Source organism: Solanum tuberosum, unplaced genomic scaffold, assembly GCF_000226075.1.
Source record: "Solanum tuberosum cultivar DM 1-3 516 R44 unplaced genomic scaffold, SolTub_3.0 scf00022, whole genome shotgun sequence".
In the NCBI taxonomy this organism is placed as follows: Eukaryota; Viridiplantae; Streptophyta; class Magnoliopsida; order Solanales; family Solanaceae; genus Solanum; species Solanum tuberosum.
The window spans coordinates 1499051-1513931 of NW_006238948.1; positions in this window are offsets into that span (position 1 = coordinate 1499051).

Here is a 14881-nt window from a genome sequence, read left to right on the forward strand (position 1 = left end):
ACTTCAATTTTTTCATTGGAGTACCAATTTTCCTAATTGAAGCATGTAGATTAGCTTGGTTCATCTATTCAATAATCTTTCTTTCTTTTTTCTTTTTTTTCATGCATGGATTGGAATTAAGTATTCCTCAAATATCACAATGGAAATCATCTCAATTTTTTATCCTAGCTCAAAGATCTTCTTTAATAATGGCATCCTCTTGACACTTCTGATTTCTAGATGGGAGCTCAATGTGGAATAGAAAAAAGATGTGTTTCAGGAGTTGGTTCTTCCTTATGAACTGAAAATGAGGAACCAGTATGTACTAAGTTAAGAGTAATTAGAAGAGGACAACATCAGAAATATCAGTAGATGTACTTTGGTGAATATCTGATTTTGAACTTGCAAAACACATTCAAGAAGGCTAGGTGAGAGAGAATAATTTGAATGAATAAAACTCTTGAGCTTGGACAATTATTTTATTTTGTATTAGAACAATTAATACATGGAACAGGAATGCTCAACTGTTTCACTTTAGGCAATATTAACTTTTATCAATATAAAACATACCTGATTTGAGAAATATTGTGATAATCATTGTTTGCTTGCACCGTTTCTCTGCACAATCTAATACAAAATTAGGTTAAAACAAGTCAAGGATCTGGAATTCAGACACACAACTAAATATGTAAGATTTAATTGAATAACATTCTAGCTCATAAAAATAAGGAAAATGATTATTATAGCCAATCATTGATGGTTGTTCAGGCAATCTTAATCATCCCGAAGTTTTGCTTATTCTTTTCATAATGCTCCCTACTTAGCGTCAGAGTTCCTAAATTGTTGTCTGACTAAGAACAACATGATCCAGAAACCACATATTTTTGTGGATAAATCAGTTTCAAGATTCATTTTTCCCTTATCAATATGCCCTTAGTCTATTAAACAAATGAAAAATGTGGTACAATGTGTTCCAATGAACGCTAATCAGTTTCACTTTCATCCTCATTTTTTTACTTGCTTCCCCCTTACACATGCATTACATCCTCTTTTTTTCATTTTTTAAATAAAATGAAACATCCCCCTTTTTGTTAAGTGAGCGAAAGAAACTTTTGTTTATCATTAGTCATATGCCTTAAGTAAACAATATCTATGAATCGGTATTGCTTGCTTCCTTTCAGCTTCACCTGCAAAACCGATTAAGGGTTAGTCTTAGGAACCCATACAAGCTTGGGTCATTTCTTATGATCAAAAGGGTGAATCAAATTTCTTTTAACCCATCTAGGGAACATATTAGTGGACCTGTTTCAGTTTGTCAACATGTATAAATCTCTTTCCATTTGCTAATTCAGTATTTCTTTTTCTAAAACTATTCGACAGGATACTTAGTAGTTGGATGACCAATTTTACAAGAAATATAGCACAAATCTTCAGAAATAACATTCTCTTTATGAAATCCTATACTAGTCTTCTCATTGTGCACTCTATCACTCAATTTGTTAACAATTCTGGATGAATTAGTTCATCTATTCGCTCTTTCAAGGTCCATTTTCAATCTAGACACTTCTCGATTTAGTTTTTTAACTTATCTTTTTCACAAAAAAAATCATTTTTGCCTTCTTTCAGATCATGTTCAAATTTGTTCTCGGTATCTTTATCTTCCCTTTTTCAATAATGGACAACTTAAGAATTTCATATATCAAATTCAAGTTTGATGACTCAAGTTTACCAACTTGTTTCTTTAGAGAACAATTTTCTTCTTCAATTATAATTTTGTAGTTTTTGAGATCCCTACACTCAAAACTTTGATCTGCAAAATCTTTAAATAGTTGATCTCTTTCACAGGTTAATTCTTTAAAATCATCAATTAAGCTACTTATCATGCTAATTAGTTTTATTTTAGACAAACGATGATTTTTATCTTTAAATTTAAGGATACTTACCTCTGATTTTACTTCTTTTTCTTCCACATTTGAATCTCCAATAGCCACGAGAGCAATCTCATCTACCTTTCCATCATCAGTATGTTCTAAAACGAACTTGCAGCCCCAGACCACGGACCAGCAGCACGGTCTTTGAGTCTAGGACGTGAATGGATACTGTTTTTCTGGTGCAGTCTTGGCCAAGCTAGGGGTGAATTGGTAAATTCACCCCAAGTCCAAATTAATATATGGACGATTATTTTAAGTGTTTTAAGGTATTTTAGGAGTATTAAAACATTAAAATGGTATTTTAGATTTCATTATTCACTTTTCCCCAAATCAAAACCCTTATCTCCTAAAAGTTCTCTCTAGAGACTCCATTGGAGATCACGTCAACTTCAAGCTAGGGTTGGGAATTTCAAGGTGTTTCTTCTTCCATTTCGTGGGATTCTTCAAGTATAAGGTATGGTGATCCTTCATCAAGGGTTAGCTTTCACCCTAGAGTCTATTTCAAAGAAGTTTATAAGGTTTTCAAGTTACACAAAAACCCTAAGTTTCACTCAATCTCATGGGTTCTTGCATCAGACGTTTTCAAATGATAAATTATGATTATATTGATGTTTAATTGATGATTTAAGATGATTTTAATCCATGAACCTACGATTTCTCTCAATTCCTAAATTTGGCCTTATGAAGTGGGTTTGTTGCTTATGAATGAATGATGATGAATTTATGTATATATTGATTTGGATCATTATCTGTGTTCTAATTATGGTGAATTGTTGGTGAATTGAAGATTTGTGATCAGAGCCTTGAAAGGGAAAGTTTGATCTAATTTCATATTAATGTAGAATTGTGTTTGAATTGTTGATCCACTTGAAAGATGGAGGTGTTTACTTACTATGTACATTGTTATCATGGCCTTGAAGGCATAGTTTGATAAATTGAAGTATTATCATGTTATTGTATATGCGAATATATAATGTGAAGGATTTACATGTGATTCAATGATAGAATGATGAACATGTATTCAATGTATTTGTGTTAGTATTGAAAGGATATTTCTCAATTTGACACTCATGAATGATAATGATCAATATGAGGGGTTTCTATAATGTGAATGTTGAATCTAGAATTGGTAGGCTTATGCATCCTTTTCTAGAATAATGAATGTGTCTTGACTTGATGAATATAAATTGATAGGCTTTATGGATTCTTTTCATATATGATCTAATGTAATGAAGACTCTAGAATCGATAGGCTAGTGGCATTCCTTTCTTAACGAGTCAATGTACTATGAAGTGATAGGCTAGTGGCATTCCCTTCATGAGTATAAGAATGTAATGAGGGACCATGAATCGATAGGCTTATAGCATTCCTTTCATATGGACCCTAGAGCAATCCTTGAATGTACCATGGATCAATAGGCTTATAGCATTTCCTTCCTTGCTAATGATGTATCATGGGTCGATAGGCCTATGGCATTCCTCCCTAATACACTAATGTAATGTGAAAGAAATAATCTATGGAAATGTTGGCTAAGCACCGAGTGGATATAGTTAGATGGAAACTCTCCCAATGTTAGGCTAGAGTTCCAATGAACATCTTCCTATCCCATAACTATATTCCCACATAGGATATTAGCCAGCGGATTCCATTCAAGCTAATGTTACCGGTTTACCTTAGGCAAGTAGACCAACCCTTACGATGTAGGATAGTACATCGGATTCCATTTCTAGCTTGCATGGTCTATGTCGGTTAAACGCTTATTCCCATCATGTGAGATGTGCATTATGGTTTCTTGAGGAGTTCTACAAAGTGTGGGTAGTAGTATGGAATGTTATCCATACATTGCACGAGTAGGCTTTAAGAGGTTCATAGTGAGTTCTCTAAAGTCTTAATGACTAATGTGTGAAAGTCCTCTAAAGTCTAATGTATGAAAGTCCTCTCTATGCATGAATGTGTCCTAAATGATGTTAATGAACAATGTTGGCTTAAATGCTTAAATGTAAAGATGCATGCTATACTTGGATTGTACTATGAGTTACTTCCTGGTCATGCCTTATTGTATATGAATGTGCTTTGTCTATGGTGACTTCAAAGGAGTACTTAGTGTGAGTAGTAGTATGGGATGCTACTTGCACATTGCACAAGTCTGACTTAGAGTTGTCTTAGATGATGGTCTTAATGCGATGATGTGATTCATGTGATGTTTATGAGTCTTATATGCTCTATTGTGTAAAAGTGTGAAGGATGAATGGTAAGTTTACTTTTGGTGACCTTAAGGTGGTACCTTAGTGTGGGTGGTGGTATGGGACGTATCCATACATTGCACAAGGTATAGCTTGAGGGTTACTTAAGGTGAAGGCTCAAGGTAAAAGGTAAAGGTTTATATGTGATTTAGCTCAAATGTGAATTATGTGACATTGTATGTTGGTTGTGATCTATATTATGCCTCTTGTATCAATGTTCATGAAGTTTTACAAAAATGGCATAAAAGCATGGGTTTCAATCAAATGTCCCCTTTTAAGCATGTTTTTGCATGGCCATCATACTTAGTACATCTAATGTGCTAACCCCATTCTTCCCTTTTTCTTACTAAGTGTAGGGTTTGGAGATGTTGGTGTTCTATGCTTGATGGATAGGTTTCTAAGGTGCTTGAAGATGAAGACTTTGTGAGTCCTCATAGTTTCGATGACAAAACCCACTATGTTCCTTTTATGTCTTTTGTTTATGTGAAAGAATTTGTATGGGCTAAGTCCCTATGTTGTATTCAAAGTATTAGATTGTTTGAGACAGTATATAAAGTCTAGAAATGTCTTCCACTTGCTTTTAATGAAAATGTCTTCTATTGTAAGGAAAGTTTTTAATTCTTCTCAATTTTTCCAATGTTCTTATGTTCAAGAATGCTTTGAGGCTTGTACTAGACCCCTTCGGGGTCGAGTACGCCGTGTTACGACTAGGAGGTGCTCGCGTGTCGTGACAGACTTGCATGAGGGTTTTAGAGTTAGAAATAAGGGTTTTAGAGTTTTAGGGTTTGGGTATCAAGGTACGACCCCCCAAGGACCACCCAAGGGGTCCTTGAGGAGGACTCCAAAACAACCCAAAAGTTGTCAAAAAAGGCGGCCTCCCACGAAGGGCATCTACGGCCAGTAGATTGAACCACGCCTCGTGGGTTGGAATCTTGGGTCAAGGCTTGACCGTCCCTACATATTAAGCCCCAGAACCCCACCTACTAAGTGAAGCACAGTCTGTAGACCCAACCACGGTCTGTGGGTGGGGTCTCGTGTATGGGGCAGATTTTTAGTGAATTAGTTTTATGTTAGAGGCTTAGGGGTTAATTGGTAATTAGTGAGGGGTTACGTGAGGTTGGTGAGTTAGTTATTAAACCACCTATATAAGCCTAACAGACCACTAAACTAAGTGAATTAATTCATTCTTCCAAGACCCCAAATTTTCTCAACAAATTCTCTCTCTCTCTCTCTCTCTTGAAGAAGAAGAACAAGAAGAGAAGGAAGTAGGGCAGATTTCCTCCATTGTTTCAAGATTTTGTGAGGGATTTGAATCAAGGTATGTTAACTTATTAATATATGGGTTCTTCCACCCATAGAGCCCCCGTAGATTTTCCCCCAATTGTGAAGTCAAAACCCAATTCTAGCTAGGGTTTCTTCCTACATTGTGGGTAGTGTTTAGGTATGATTCCAGTCAAGTGAATAATACTTAATTATGGTTGAATTAGCATTGAATTATGATATTATGATGAATTTATGTGAATTATATGGTTAACCTTAGTCTAATTGATGAATTTGATATTGTGTGCGTTTATTCCATGGAAGGTGATATTGAGGATTCATAGGTGGTCTTGTAAAATCAATGTCATGTGTAGTAATTTTTCAAGGTTAGGAACATATAAACATGAATTAAACTAGACTTTATTGAATATGAAGGATCATAACTAGTAAAGTTTAATTTGAACCTTTATGATCAATTATGACTAGAATCACCTACTAATGAAAAATGTGATTAGAATACCTTGAAATCTAGGTATAATGATGATAGTAAGAAGTAAAGCTTGAGAATAAGGCTTGTAGTCATCAATGTTAGGGCTTTGAGAGTAAATCTAAATATGATGTGATCTTGTTGTGTATTGTTGAAAACATGTTCTCATTTACACACTTAGGCATAAAGATGCTAGGAGATACAAGGTTTTCTCACATAGAATGATTCTAGGTTGAAAAGCTAATCACCTAAAATGAATCAAATCATATTAAACTAGAATAGCTTAAAGTTCTGACATATCCTCTTCATGTATAGCTTTGCTTGGTAAGACAAGACCAAGATTGGTAGCTTAGGATAGAGGATATACACTCTCGTAAGGGTAGCTTGACTTAGCATTGTAAAATGCATTTCATGGTAGCTTGAGTTAGGGATAGTCATGGTCGCCTAGGATTGAGGATTTATACTCTCCTAAGGGTAGCTTGAACTAGCATTTTTAAGATTCCTTCATGATAGCATGACTTGGTTTGGCCAAGACCATTTCATGGTAGCTTAGGATTGAGGAAACATACTCTCCTAAGGGTAGCTTAGGATTGAGAAATCATACTCTCACAAGGGTAGCTTACATTAGCATCTTAGTGAGCTTGTAAGGGTAGCATGGCTTAGTTGGTCTAGGACTATTTCATGATATCTTGGATGAAATACTTTACCCTTCCTAGAATAGCTTGGACTTGCATGACAGTGTGCCTTCCAAGGTAGTTATTTTAGCATAATATAGTTATGTTAGAATTATGATAGCATTGTCTAGACTATTAGGGTGCTATTCCTTGGTAGCCTTAAATTGAGAAATAGAACTGATTCATGTGTTGTGACTTGCCTTGTACTAAACAGAGAAGTACCTTAAATGACTAATGGCAAATAGAAAAGAGGGACTAGTCCCCAACTAGTGAACTAGTGAGTATGTATGATAGCCTAAAGTGGTACTTAGTGTGGATAGTAGTATAGGGTACTATTCATGCATTGCACAAGTATGACTTGAAGCTACTTATGAAGTGTTCTCTTATATAGTGTAGACTTAGCTTGGGTTGTTGCTATAGTTTCCTTCCAAGATATGTATGACTAAAGGTATAATTCCCTTGTCTAAATGAAGTAAGCTAAAGAATGAGACCCAGGGAATGGTAGGTATGCTTAAGGTGACTTCAAGGTGATGCTTAGTGTGAATGGTAGTATGGGATGCCCTTCATGCATTGCACAAGTGTGCTTTGAGGTTACTTAGAAGTATAGTGCTATTAGTATATGAAGCGTAGGTCTTGACTATGCATCTAGACTATGATTAAGATGACCAAAAAAGGATGCTTAGCTTGGATGGCATTATGGGATCATATTCATGCATTGCACAGAGTATGGCACAAATGACTAGGATTTGAATAATGCTTAGATGATACTTATGTTGGAGACTTTGCTTATTATTATAATATTGTCTCTTATGCTTAGAAATGATGTTTCATGAAGTATTTCATATGAATTTAGATTATGTCTTATATTGACTAACCCTTATCTTATGCTCTTATAATTATGCTAGCTAACATATTTAGTACATTTTGTACTAAAGCATACATTGCCTACATTCTCATCAAATTTAAGGTTTGGAGACTTGAGTTCCATTCTTGGAGATGGGTTTCTAAGGAGCAAAGGAGTTGAAGATTTTGGTGAGTCCTCATAGCTTCGAGGACACCATTTCCTTATGTCTTTTATTTCATGTTTTGAGACTATTGGATGGGCTATGTCACAAGAGTTTTATTCAAAGTTGTATTAGATGATTTGAGACAAAATTGTAGTAAAGACTTCCTTTTGCTTTTTATAAAGACTTCGATTGTATGGATAAATTTTTAAATTTTCCGTACTTTTCTATTATCTTATGTTTTGATATGCTAAGAGTTTGTATGAGAATACCCCTTCGGGGTCAAGTACGCCATTATACATCTAGGGTGTACCCCTGGGTCATAACAGGCTATGAGGGTCCAGTTGGGTTAAGTTTAGTTGTACTTAGTCTTACTTCTGGTACACTCATGTGCTTTCTTTATATTCAACTTGGACCTTGTTTGTGTGTAGATTCTATCTTTTCATTTTGACTTTTATTTCCGCTTAGTTGGCCTATGATGCCTACTGAGTACCTTCATTTGGCACTCAAGCTACACTCTGCATCTGTCTCCCTATGCAGGTCCTAATACCAGCCACTAGCGGTGGTCGTTTGTGCCAGCAACAACTTTTGAATCGGAGGTGAAGGTGAGCAATTGGCATTCTGGACTTGCCTGTCTCCTTTTGTATATTATATAGCTAGTCTTTTGTATTTTGAGACAATCTTTGATTTTGGTCAACTTTTGGGACTTGTACCCTTTTGTTAGCACATCTTTGTACTTGTGACTTCCATGTTTTAGGAGGGATCTTTTATGTATATAGTTTTGACTTGTTCCGGCCTTATCTTGTTCTGTTGTTTAGATTGTGCTTCCACTTATTTCTACCCTTATACTCAATACTTGTCATTTTGGGTTATGGTTTGGCCTACCTAGTGGGTGGATTTTAATAAGTGTCATCACAACTTGAGGAATCGGGTTGTGACAGAAGTGCTACTCTTTATATATGAGACATTATCATGTCCTAATCTAGCTTGCCATAGAGAAATAGACTCAACCATATATTCAGAAGCATACGTATATTCTAAAAACATCATAAATATGACGCACAGATAAACCACTACAAAGTCCATTGCCTACAAAATTATTATTTTGGGTTAATATGTCCTCATTATCTTCAAAAGAACCTGCACTCAAATTTTTCCTGATAATCCCATAGAAATCAAATTGATTCGGATATTAGGAACATGCAACATATCACTCAATGCCAAAGAATTCCCAAATGTGAGATTGAGAAGAACTTTTCCTTTTCGAAGAACTTTAGTTTTCCTCGAGTCACCAATATAAACAATTTCTTCTCCATTCTTAACTTGGGTGTATGGCACAAAATCATATATATACACACAAATGTTCCGTGTAGAACCAATGTCTATCAATCAGTTTCTCACATTGAGTTCAATATTTTTCTCTGAAATGAACGCAATAATTATATCATCTGTTTCAGTAAAATTTATTTTTAACTTACTGGAATTGTCATTTCTTTCAAATATTATTTTTCATTGAGGTGAATGTTTGTTAAGATTTTTTTATTAGCATTGGTCTTGTAACCTTGTCTATTTACATACCTATATTTTTCTTTACCATGAACATTCGTCAGAACGACTGGAACAGTAGCATCCAGGATCGAACCAACATCAGTATCATCAACATTTTCAACACATATATTATTTGTCATAGTTTCTTAGATTGTTGGAGAAACATGGCTATTATAACAACATTGATATAAGTTTTATTTATTAGTGACTACAAGTGATTCTTGAGTGCTAGTCATTGTCCTAAGAAATAATTCAACTACGTGAATGTTTCCCCAAGATTAAGCAAATCTTCTCTATAAGAGGAACATAAACAACAAATATAATTACTACCAAAACCAGCAAAAGAGAAAGATAAACTATTTGGAGAATTGAGTGAATTGCTTCGTTCTCTATATTTCTCTGTGAACACTTCACCCCCTTTTGTAGAAGCAACACAATAAAGCTATCTGAAAAGAGGAGAAAAACAAGATATGAGAAACCATGTGAGAGCCATATATCTTCACATGTAAAGGCAAGAAGTAACTAAGGTATTCACGTCGACTGAGAGACTTTGGCAGCAACTAACTTGACAATTCTTTCGCCCAATGTAACAAATTAGCCAATAATAACCTTATAGGGATAATACATAAATGTATCGTTTAACTTGGGCTCATTTCACGGTTATGCTCTCTAACTGTTTGTGTGCATAGGTAGACACTTAAACTTGTATATAGTTGAACAAGCAGACATATGAATCCTATGTGGCATAATGCATGTAGGAAACTACGGAAGAAACAAATTTCGATGTACGATTCAATGTAGGACATGTGTGTTTATTTTTTCAACTTAATACAGGTTTAAGTGTGCACTTGTTCAACCCCAAAATTGAAGGGCATATGTTAAATGAGGCCAAGATAAAGAGTATATTTATGTATTATGCAAAACTTTTGTAATATAAACTATCTTCAACACATAATAGAAATGTGAATATAACTTACTATGGAGAGGCTAACCAGTAGCCGACTTCCTTGCTAAATTGGCATCCTCTAGTGCAAATAGAACCTTCTACTCCTCTCATCAACAATATCCTAGAGAGATTGAAGGTCTAATTCAACTAGATTAAATGCGGTGTCTTTCCATGAGAAGAAGATATAAATTTTATTATTGGTGAAGAAGCTTTATGGTCGGCACTCGAGAGCCATTTCTGGTCCCCAAGCGAACCCTTGGCCTGGCTGACTATTTAGCAGAAGATCTTTTTCAAGCGATAACAAGCTTAGAAATATAATTTAGTATATTCAAACTCAAGAAAATACTTAACTCAAGTTGTCTGCAAATACTTAATTGCAATAATAATAATACTTTGCAAAACAGACTTAAAACATCTCAAACAAAATGAATAATACTCAGACACTCATCAACTCTAAATATCTATGAAGCCTCTATAGTTCAACATGGTTATTTGGACAAGACCCACAATATACTAAAACGACTACAGTGAAAGGAAAAGAGAAATCTTCTGGAATACATGAAGGCTCATCAAAGCTAACTGGAGTGTCAAATGATATCAACAAAGCGCCTATTGATGATCCTGAACACATGTATCTTCATCATAAAAGATGCAATCGAACGAAATGAGTACATTTCAGTGTACGAGTATGTAGTATAGTCGAGGTTAAAAATCTAAAAGAAATGAGTGCAATAGGTATAACATAAACTCAACTGAATGTAAAGAATTAAAGGAATGAAACCATTTAACTTTAAAAAATACTTTCTTATTCTCTAAACTTTATCATAATAAGTAATATATAAAAATACACTCAAACTCTATTGGGAGATTTTTTAACCGACAATCATCACTATGAGCTAAGTGATGATACAACATCTTCTCCACGTTGCCATAACTGTCCTATAACCTGCCGGGATATAGAACACCTCAACTAAGTGGATCAACTAAGCTTTGCCCGAAGGCACTAAGGATTTACCTAAAAAGTATGATGTTGTATCTATGGGGGCAAGACTTGGTTTATGAGATATGTGAGTTGTTTGAATTTTCCCCCATATCGATGCTCAATACTACTCCCAATAATATATACTGTTGCTCAAATGTATAATTTTTCTCTTGTTTGAGATAATTACTCAAACTATCCTCTTAAAAGAGGTAACTGCTCTGAACTGTCTTCGAAACTCACTGTTCATTTAGAAAACATGGTTTCTCTGTACTTGTGGTAAAAATACATTATGGATTTAGATAATTACTCAAAAAGGGGACTCTGTAAGATGTAACGGCTTTGTAAATAATCTTTCTGGAAACACTTTTGACTTTTCTCAAAAAGTTTACTCCTTTTCTTCATCTAAAAATGGAACATTTGGGAAATAATTAGTTCCCTTATGCTCTTTTTCAAACTGTTCTTTACTTCCTTAAAACTCAGTTTAAAGAAAACGGTTTTGTTTAATACTCAAAATAGGATTCATGCTAAAAAATAGTCATGAACAATCAACTCAATAGTACCAATTCACATTATATGACAATTCAATGATAATGAAAAGGTATTCAACAATCAACAACTCAAGAATTCAGAACTCAATATCAACTCATCTCAAGAATACTTAAATCTAAGTATAGAATCATAGATTACTCTTTTACTAATTTGAAAGTAGATGTAGGGCGTGATGATGAACTAGTCCAACATTATGATAGTCTTACATACCAAGAAGGATGAAGTTCTTTGGTGAAATCAAAGAAACATCAAGAACACTTGAACCCTAGCTTTTCTTCTCTTGGAACCTTGCTCTAATATCTTGAAGTGTTAATGAACGTTAAATAATTGATTAACACTTTCTATGCCCTTAATTTGATGCGAAACGAAGTGGTTTAGGCTTAGAATAGGGTTAAAACGACGTAGTTTAAGTACCAAACACATAGGGGGAAAGACCAAAATGACCCCAACTTTTAAAACTGAAATTGTGCCCAAAACAGCCAGTCTCACAAGCCATCTATAGCTTCACGGGCCGTTTAAAGCATCACGGCCCATCTAGTGGGTCGTCATGTTGCCCTGCCCGATAGGGCTTCACTACAATGGGTAAAATGTTTTACTCTAGGCTCGAAATTAGGCAAAATTAGTTGAGTTGGAAAGAGGACTCAAAGACATTTAATTTGATATATTATGGGCTACCTAATTCAATATCTGTTGAGATATCGTATCGCTTGAAGTTGACTCAAAACACAAAATCATATGGTTGACTTGTACGGACTACTAAACGGACCATACAAGTCACCACGTGCAGTTAATTGGCTCGTCTAGGTGACCTTCACCATGGATTCCCTGGGCAGTCCATTTTGGGTTTGTTGACTTGCCAGTTTACCCTTTTTATCCATTTGTCAAAGTCCGAGATGTTACAAGCTTCTTGCATATAGAACAAGAAATATTGTATAGGCTACTTGTCTTCTTCTCTTTCTTTGGAAAGTTATTCTGCAGCCGATTTCGTTTTAGAGGCTTGGTCTATTTCCCCCTCTCAATATTGTACCTTATTAGGTAAATATAAATTTTAGGGATAAAGCCTAACCCCTCACAACCCAAATGATGAGTTTAAACAAAATAAATAAACAGAAACAATTTACTTTCCCAATTTGCTCTGTTTACATTCTTTACAAATTTGAAACTTTATTTAACAGCTCCTTGTTTCGTGATTCCTTCGGTTTTGTATTGCATGCCACACCACTTTTAACCGATCCATTAATTTGGATCGAACAAATTGGAAAGAAAGTTGTAACATGGGAAAACCATGAAAAGTGACTAATTTGAATAATTCAGAAGTCTACTAATTCTAGAATTAGGATCTTTGACAACAAAAAAGTACTTTTATAGTACAATTCAAGTGCTACATAAATCTAAATTAATCGCGCTAGTGCATTCCGAATATGAAATGACATTTTACAAAAATAAATAAAAGAATACTTTTTTCTTGGATGCCACAATTATATTTTCATCTCTCCTCAGGTGAACTTTGGTGTCAATGCTTGAGACGCAGGTCACTATTTTGGAATGAGGATCGATGAGCTATTAGTATTTTTTTCTTTTGAAAAATGAGTGTGTTGTGTTCATTAGAAGAGACACTAGCTGCTATCACACTTTGGTGTATAATTAGCTTCATGTTGCAGTTTAATAGTAAAGTCAGAGCTAGTTTCAGTTGTGTACAAAACACAACTACAAGGATGAAACAAAACACAACTAAACTAACCTCAATCAGAGGTAACAATATTCAAACAGTTTTTCGGTACTAAAAGAAAACCTTTAAATCAATCATGTTCATATAAAATAAACAAGATAGAAACAAGATCCAGATGAGATGAAGGACTGCATTAGCACTAAAATTGGGAATAATTAATATCATTCTTTCATCGCAAGTGCATCAGGAGAACATTATTGATCAACAACTTAAATACATACTAATATCTAAAGGACTTTATTAATATCACTCTTTTATCAATTATTTGAATAAAGAAAATTGGTGATTTGAAGCTCTATCTTGTGTAGATGGAATGTCTGGATAATCAATGACAACATCAATAGCATTCTCAATATACATAGTAGGGTAGACCTTACTGGTTCTATGGTTATAAAAACTCCCTCAATTCCTCAATAGATGTGTCCCTTGACTTTTTCAATTGATGTATATTTCAAATTTAGAAGAAGTCTACCAATTATGTTCGATAGTATAAGAAGTATAGCTTGATAGACAACTTTTATTTGTAGGAGAGACCAAAAGATCTCCAGGTTGAACATCAAATCAATAACCTACAACGTAATATATCAGAATCAAAACCATGTGAACACTAACATAGGATCAAACACTTATTAGAGGTACGATCCATATACATTTTTATTCATCTAAAGAAGGATAGATCAATTATTTAAAAACCTCATAAGAGGGGTACATGAATACTCATTTTTTAATGTCTTGAGTTCATAATCTGCACTCACATTCTTTTTTGGGTTAGTAGTGGTGTTTGGGAAAACTTGGTCATAACTATAACTCTGCATACCATATCTTAAACAAAAGAGAAGAAATTATCTCAATTGAAGATGCCTACATGTCCAACAAATGTGTATTGCATTAGCAAACTTGACCGCCCAATTGGCCAATTCTATGATTATGCATTTTTAGATTTTCTGCAGTCTTAGTTAACTGAGAAATTGATGCTTTTGAATTGGCTTTCTTAAATCGAAACTAACGACATAGTAAGAATTATTTGGCTTTCCCACAGGACCAAAGCAACAAAAGTTAGTTAAACATTAAACATACCTTCTACTTCAATGTAAAAGAAAAAAACTACTATCAAGAAAAGTGTATTAGGAGAACAAACAGAGTTAAATAAAAATGAAGTTCATTTAAAATGATTTCAATCCTTAGATTTGGCTGCTTGTAACCATTAAAATGGTTCTGAGAGTTCAACATTCAATCACAATGAAAAAATGATGGGCTTCGGGCACAAGAAAGCCTCAAAGAGTAATTAGCAAATGATAAGTGGGGCTAAAAGGCGCATTTGTGGTATCTTTGCTCTCATCATCTAAGATACCTACAGATTCATCAACTGCACCAACAACACACATGAAATCAGAGACCCAGAACTATCTTTTAAGGCATTACAAGGGTGTGTTCTTCCTCTGCTACATTCAAGTTGCAAATGAGGAGACGAAAACAATTGTTTTAGTGATGGAAATGATTTTCTTGGAAACTCATACTTTTTATGAGAGCATATCAGTGCTTGCACAAA